General features: G+C 37.2%; 1 long non-coding RNA gene and 1 other non-coding gene across 2 annotated transcripts; both read right to left on the bottom strand.

The window, feature by feature from the left end:
• Nucleotides 1-766: 766 nt before the first annotated feature.
• On the bottom strand, nt 767-6,351 carry LOC129265758 (uncharacterized). Its single transcript, XR_010294003.1, has 2 exons — nt 6,086-6,351; nt 767-2,757 (listed from the first exon to the last, which is right to left on the bottom strand). It is a non-coding gene; the product is annotated as an uncharacterized LOC129265758 (long non-coding RNA).
• A 1,280-nt stretch (nt 6,352-7,631) lies between these two features.
• On the bottom strand, nt 7,632-7,704 carry TRNAT-UGU (transfer RNA threonine (anticodon UGU)). Its single transcript has one exon. It is a non-coding gene; the product is annotated as a tRNA-Thr (tRNA).
• Nucleotides 7,705-8,545: the final 841 nt, after the last annotated feature.

Genomic DNA, 8,545 nt, shown 5'->3' with positions numbered 1-8,545 from the left:
ACCCTTTTCAATCACACCTTCGCTGTCATACATTACCCCCCCCCCCAGAAAAAAAATCAATAAGTCAATTAATTAATTAATGAATTAATAATGTGTTAAAAATGGCGAATGAAAAATAACAACAAATAAGTTAAAAATAACAAAGAAACAAAGGGAAATGTAATTTATCGATACGTTAAAATTCGAACGTTGATATATACGTTCGTTCAGAAAACATTCATTCAAAATAATGGTAAACTTCGAAACATCCTCGTTCACAACACATCAAAGGTTGGCTAGGTGACTTCTTAAAATATTAAAAAACACTATTTTCAGCAACATAATTATGCATACCATCATATATATTATACAAATTCCCTGAGAAACACATTATGTCTCTATAATCTCTTAAATGCAGTTTTATTTATAATGGACTAATGTACAGTAGGAACAATACAAAATAATAAACCAGTGACTTAAAAAGAACGTTAATGTTATTTTTGATTGCCATAGAGATTTTAGAAATATAAGAAATGAAGTATTTGCAGAAATTTATTGACTGCAAATAAGAAACGATATTGTTATAATCAGTGTTTTCAACCACACAAAATTTGAAATTCGAGAATGCACAGAACGTTATTACGAACACGCCGTTTACTTTAGATTCTATGGTTTCTTCTCTTAAATTGATATTTAATCGCAGTTTGAAATCTACCTCCATAAGCAAAAAAATCAAATTCATGCGATTGAAATATCAAGTTGAGATGATAGTACAAACACAAATCCAATCAGTTAGGAGATAATGGGTGATCCTATTCTGCATGCACTCTAAAAACGAAGAGCTAATTTAGCTCTTAAAGAGCGTGTCGACTGCACTTCGGAGTGCTGATTTGTCGAGTTAAAATTTGAGCGAGAAAAATCAGCACTCCGAAGTGCGCAGTCGCCTATACATGCTCTTTAAGAGCTAAATTATAGCTCTTCGTTTTTTAGAGTGTGTTCTGTTTTAAATACTTGAATCACAATTCTAGCAATAAGTATATATACAGTACAAACCCGTGACTATTTCAGTACAAACATAATTTAAAAGTAGACCTTAACAGGTACGCCTCTATATATATCGATTAAATGTCAATGTGTAGTCTAATCAAAGCCACATCAGCGAAGCCAAACCCAGACCGGCCATAGCAATGACGTACAGTACTCAGCGATCGGTTACCTATCGGTTTCATTGTGTGACTGCAGCGTAAATTTCTAATCAGTAGCCTATATACTCACAGGTATATAATACAAATAATGACATTATCATTCGAGGTAGTTATCATATTCAAAAAGTGAATATCGTTAACAACATCATCAACTCCTGACAGGATAAAAATACCAAATTCACATAATTCATATAACTCACCTATTAAAAAGGAAATATCATATTTTTTTCCAACCAGTATAAAATTTGTTTTGCGTTCATTATGATGAAATCTATATAGTCAGATATAAAAATGAGTATAGCCATATTTTATCGTAACTGGCCAAAAAATGTTAACTGGTTACACCAAATCATTCTTCTTAATAAATTATAATTGATATGACTCTCTCTAGAACAAGAGTTTCAATATCAATCAACCTGCTCATTTTAAGTATTCAAGGGAAAATGTTGAAATGTGTTTAAGTGCTGTCAGGGAATGACAAAGAGAAAAGAAAATGGAGAAAGAATCTGAAAGACAGAGAGAAACATAATCCCCAGAACCGGAGGGGGGGGGGTTACTGACTCCCCCACGTTTTATCAATAAATGTGTACAAAAACTTAATAATTACCATCGGATTGAGATTTTTTACAAGGTCAGCCCCGCCCAATCCACCCACACTTTCAAAACCATTCGGCAACAGGAAAGGCAAATCAGTGAAAAGGATATTTCAACCAAGTCCCCCCCCCAAAAAAACAAAACCAGCCCCCATTTGTTTTACAGGTGATATACACCAAGTTCGTTAGCTGGCAGTGCATACTGAATCACCAAACAGAAAGTTTGTCCAGGACGAGAAATTTCTTACGAATCAGTGAAAAGGAGATTTCAACCAAGTCCCCCCCCCCAAAAAAAAAAATATATATATATATAAAACAGCCCCCATTTGTTTTACAGGTGATATACACCACGTTCGTTAGCTGGCAGTGCATATTGAATCACCAAACAGAAAGTTTGTCAAGGACGAGAAATTTCTTACGAATTTCTTGGTCCCATTTCCGTTTCTCTCCCAAAGAGAATGTAGTAGGACAAAACAACTTCCTTGTTCAGAAGTCCCGCGCTTCTTCAACCTGAGAAAGGAATGTCTGCAAATCTGGAATCTCTTCGCATTCTCTGCCGTTATTAGGCTGCCTGATCCGATTGTACTTGGTCCAGTCTCCTTTGCATATGATCCAGGGCAAGATGTCGATCTTGTAATGCAGCTCCCGAGAGATCTGTGCCGTGATGAGCTGAGGCGTACCAGCCCCTTGGCCTCTGGTGATCAACCTCTGATTGGCGTCGTAGCAGCACTGCTGCGAGGCGAGCGACGTACTGCGGTAGGAACGTACCGATTGGATACAGCTACTGGCGGTCGGCTTGTAGATATCCAGTCGGGCTGCCTCAGGATCTTGTTGAATCCAATGGAACTCCCGGCCTTGCTGAGGATCCACGATGGCGTTGTTGGTTGGGAAGTGGCAGGGACAGCTCGGAAGGTCATCCAGACGGGACAGGTAGGACACCAGCTTCTCACTACGACACAGCATCCATTCTTCGCAGCTATCTGAAATAACCAAAGATAAAGAAAACCAACTATCATCAATTGCAGAAAGACTGGATCTTCATTAGCAGTGAGCTATGTCATGGCCTTATTATGCTACAGTCATACAAAAGAAGCCGACTCCAAAGGTCTGTTAATGGTAATGATGACATCCGGTCTGGAGACGGTTTTGCCGGTGTGAATAGCATTACGAAAATACATAGGTACCCCAGTAGGCTACCTGCTCCAGAACATCCTCGGAGTCGGTCATTACGCAGTTTTGCAAAGCGACGTTCGGACGATTCAAGATCAATGTGTTAATTTTCAAATGCCAGTCATGACAAAGAATAAGCAAGAAGTCTTTGTGGAAAATTTGGGAATCAAAAGAGCAGTTTAGTCCTTGAATCTGGAAAAACGACATAATTTAGACGAAACTGCTGTTCCGGTTCTCCAATACCCTGTCGCCGCCCCTGATAATTAGCTCATGATAACAATATGGTTTTAATGAAGAGCGATGTTGTGAATGAGGGATGTCCCAATACGATTGGTATTCTACCGCTTCACCCACGTCATCACCCTTTGATCATACCTTAATTTTCCCAATTGGCTGTTAGACAACCATGCATATATTTGCCTCTATACAGCTTCCCGCGAATTTAGTGACATATCGTATCTGTTTTTTGTCAAACAAAAGGGGGTTAAAATAATATATTTGGGTGGTCTTTATCCAGTCCTAAATAGCAATAACTTTTGGGTTTTCCACGGAGTTTCAAAGACGATTTAAAACAAAACAAAAAAATGTCAGCATACTGTGCAATCACAATGTTGCTTTACATTGGACTATAAAAGTAATCAGCTCACTTTGATGTTTTATGACAGCGTCTTCATTTTTCATATGTTACAAAAATTACAATGCACGAAGACATTTTTCACAGGTTAAAATATACAATTGGAGGTGATAAAAAAGAAAGAGGTGAAGGAGAAAAAAGTTCGCATCATTACTTGAAGATTACGAGACCTATTTTTTTTTTAACAAAGCTAAAAATTACTTAAACTTCGCCTTGTATGACTATACCCCCCCCCCCCGGTCCATCCTCAAACGACTTTGGCTCTTTGGGCAGCTAATCAGAAAACAAAAATACGATGAACATTTTGCCGCCCCCAGTGGACAATCCAGGATCCGCCCCTGCTTAGCGATGTACTACGAGGTGGCGGGTGGTCATCAATTTTCATTCTCAACAAATTTGTAAGGCCAAATATACATTTCCCCCCTTATTCCACATTTCTCTTTTTTACTGGTGTTATTTTACTAGCAAAGTCACTGATTTTACATGCTGCGACGCGAAGCCACAAGAGTTTGCAGTTTCACTTTCGGAAATGACTTTTGCAATTACGTCTAAAGAACCTGACAGAACTGGGACCACTCCATGAGGAAAGAAAGCAGAATGCAGTGCAACCACCATAAAGCACAATCAGACGGTAATAGAAATGCAACTGGCGATTAAATTTACTATAAATATGGAAGCTTGAAACAAGGTAATATTCATAATTCTTTTCAGGTTTGAAAAATATACTGATTTGCGCCAATTATAGACTACCTTATTCCAAGCTTCTATCAGGAAGGACCGGCTTTTATCAGGGCCCCGGGAACGATTTTTTTTAATGGGGGTGCTGATGTAAATTTTAAAAGAAAAAAAGCAACAAAAAGAAAGTTTTCGCTACAAATGGAGGTCAAATTGGTCTCGAGAATTTTCAGAAGCAACAACAGAAAAAGTGTTTCATGTCAAAATGAAGGTCGTTTCCGTTACATTTTCCATTTTCCAGAATACCTGGGATGCTGCCTTTGGAGAATAACACACACAACACCCCCAAGGAAATTTTTGTGGGTGCTGAAGGGTGCTTCCCAGGGCCATGGCTTTTCGGCAAATTCAGTATCCCACATTTTTAATCTACTTACTACAAATGTGTTCAAATCTTAAAATAAGTCGAGCGCCTGACTAGAAGGCAGAAGGTCCAATTTGTTTAAAAGTTTTATATGACTCGGACACATGCAAGAAAATATGAATATGCATAAAACCTCTTTAAAAAAAAACCTAGGAATATCAACTGAAATGAAAATTGTCCATATGAACTTGTTTAAAAAAAAGATTTTTATCGCCTTATATAAGATTATTTTTTCCTTACATAGCAACAACACATCGGATTCCGGTTTATTGCATTATTCATTGCAAGATCATTTGTTCTCCCTTGAAAGCCAATCGCTCACCCCCCCCCCCCTGTTGTAGCATCCAAAGTGATAGGGCTCTGAAGTCGAATTGTTTGGGGTCTTCAATATGCATAACAAACGATTTTTTTTTACTGACATAGCAACGCACTTGATTCATGCACAACACTTGAAATAGATTTTGATTATCCTTGGAAGCCCCTCCCCCTCGTTATTGGTTTACAGCACGTGCTCAGTCTCTATGCAAAGGAATGGTACAATGATTATTGATTACATCATACTCAATGGATGGGTAAATTGTCAATTCGTCCACTGCCAACTCGTCCACTCACGACATAGTCTACCTCCATTTAGTCCACCGCAATTCCGTCCATCAACATTTCGTCTAACAACCATTTTGTCCAATAACCAGTTGGTCTAATATTCGTTTTATTTTCATTCATTTTGCCCAATTAACACTTAGTCTTATTACACTGCAAAGACTCAGGTGTTGATTTAACACCAGCCCAGAATCTATATATTATGTCCACACCAGAGAAGTGTTAAACAACACCAGTTTCCTTTTGGTCTAAGACCAGATAGTTGTTTATACAACACCAATTATTAAAACAGCATCGGTTTGATTCCAAACTGGTGTTGTTTCAATACTTCTCTGGTGTGGACATATATAGATTCCGGGCTGGTGTTAAATCAACACCGGAGTTTTTGCAGTGTAGAAATGGTACATGGACTAAATGGCTATTGGACGAATTGGCATTGGACCAAATGAATATAAACCAATAAATGAGTCTTTTCATATTCAAATTACATTCTTTCGAGTAAACAGATTTCGGTTCCGTTCCGCTTGCCCGACTTAACATTCTCACTCTTGCCGTACCATTTTATAATCAACATTCACCAACCATGAAAGCAAACCTCATCAATAGGGCATATTCTATCTCTACCCCATAAATGCTTGTTCTGTAAAAGAGCCATAGAACACTGAATGATACAGTATGATGATATAGAGAAAAAGGCCTACTTATCAAACGCACAACAATTGGAGTAAAATCGCTACGTATCATAATTATATACATCACGCGAAATAATATAAATGAGAGTTTTAGTAATGTCATAATTGTACCTTACCTCTTATACTTGAACTGCCACGATATCATCTGTCCCGTGTCTCCATTTTCATAGCAGAGGATATACATATTTTTTTAAAATTGAGATCGGCTCTCTGTTTCCATGTCATTTTCATTTGTCTTCATCGAATAACATCATTGACTATTGTAGCATTCACCATTTCAATTGCTTCCATGGGGATGATAACCCTTTTCGACCAAAGACCCTTATAATCATTATAGGATCCCAATAACATAGCACCTTACTCGTTCCTTGCATAATCAATTGAACACAATCCGTTGAAAGATCTTTTGTTCTTTATTCAAAGCCCCCCCCCCCGGCCCCCCCCCCCCCACACACACACACCCCACCTTCTATTATGTCCACCGTCATGAGTTACAGGGAATGCGTGATCATGCATGACGTGTTTTCTTTTTCCATGTCATTATTTCAACATCATTGACGATTGTAGCATTCATCATTTCACTTGCTTCATGTGCCCTCTTTCACCAAAGACCCTAATTATAGGATCCCAAAAGGTTTGTCCATTCTCAAACCTCCCCAGAGGATTGCCAACAATAGCAACAAGTCATAATAAACTATTTGATTCCGATGATATCATTTCGATAAGCTTATAAATACTAAATGACTATTTCTTTCCTGCAAACTTGTATTCGTTGAAGTGAATTAAGTATTTGCATACGTTAATTGATATTTGATGCAAGTTTTCAGAATGTCAAGAACATAATTTGTTTTAAAAATGTATGCATACACTTATGACATGTTTAATAGTAAACGGGCCTATTTGTAAATAAGAGATTAACGGGATATCTCAAGTGGAAATGAGAAAGACATTGCATGATTTATATTTGTTTGATTTAATTCAGTTAACGATTTTGCGTATAGTTCGTGTATAACAAAATTCAATATACATTATTGACTACTGAAAGAATGAAATGAGAATGCTTACAACATTTCACCTCTATGAAAATATATAAAGAATTCATTCATAATTGTGTTGTAAACTAGCATAACATTTAAATAAGAATTGATAACATAAGCATAAAACGTACATAATAAGTAATTTTGAAGAGGGATTCTTAAATGACATGATTTTCAAATTCGATGTTATGGGCAATAATTAGATGAATGAAAATATGAATTGATATAATTTATGAATAGATAAAATCATCAAGATAAGAGAATTTAAATTGAATAAAAGTTTGATTCATGATCAATAATCCTATTTATCATGATTTTAAGCCTGGAATCATGAATATTAATTTCAATTTATTAAGTGTATGCAATATTGATATGGTATTGTATTTTTTTAAAATCGATTTGTTTTTCATTTAAATTGTGCTAAATGTTGAACCTGTCTTTGTGGAAAGGGGGGGGGGTGGGTTGGCAGCAAATTAACAGAGTAAAAATTTTCTAAAAAAGAAATCTCTCGAAACGTGATATAGTGACTTATTTTCAATGAATTCTTCAAACACATTCCCTGGTACGATAGTTCTTCATGAATCTATTTCATTATTATAAGAAAAAAAAAGAGGAACCACGCCCCAGCCTCCTGAGAGATTAGAACTCTCGACCCCTGGTTTACAAGACCAGTGCTCTAACCGCTGAGCTAAGGTGGCTTACATGCGCGCGATGTAACCCGTAACTATATTATTCGTACAGAGCACTCATCCGTCAGCTGTGACTATCAAGGATATTATTGATTGATTACTTCCAATCTCGCTACCCCAAATAGCGATTTCGCCGAGATCCGGGAAAATCCCTGTAACGCGCATTGCATTATGGGATAGCTTTTCGGTATTACAACTTCCTGTTCGGAAGTCCAATGCACTGTTTTTGCCATTCAGATCAACAGTGCCGTCATCCACAACAACACAACGTCGCTTTCGCTCGGAAAGTTCGTGATCACAACCCTCTCTTTCATGATACCATTTAACGGCCTTTTCTGCTAAAGTCACTAATTCTGCCCGAAGCTTTCCATTGCACGGTATTCCTCATATCTGTCAGTTAAGATTTGTTTAAGTTCCGAAACTGATTTTTTATCCATTTTGTGGTCGACGAAAAATTGAACGGAATGAATGCTGTAGATATATTTAGCGTCTAGTCGAATACGATCGTGATGTCAGGCCGGTCACTAAATGCAAAATTTTAAGATATTCATTTTTTCAAGTAAAATATATTTTTTATTTTTATTTATAATTCAAATGGAATCAAAAATGACCAAATTAAATAACAAGTATTATAATCTGTACATATTACGCTGATTGGCATCGATTTCAGCGTGGTGGAATCAGTATCGCGAACCTCGCGCGAGCATGACTCTGAACCGGAAGTGGTGATGACGACCCGACGGAGTGAAAATTATCTCGTCTCGCGCATTATTAGATTTGTGTTCCTATTTGGGGTAGCGAGAATTAGTATTGCATGGGTTGTATTTGATGAGAGTGTGAAGTTTGTGTT

This window comes from Lytechinus pictus, chromosome 7 (assembly GCF_037042905.1).
Source record: "Lytechinus pictus isolate F3 Inbred chromosome 7, Lp3.0, whole genome shotgun sequence".
Lineage (NCBI taxonomy): Eukaryota > Metazoa > Echinodermata > Echinoidea > Temnopleuroida > Toxopneustidae > Lytechinus > Lytechinus pictus.
This window is presented reverse-complemented; position numbering and strand designations above follow the sequence as displayed.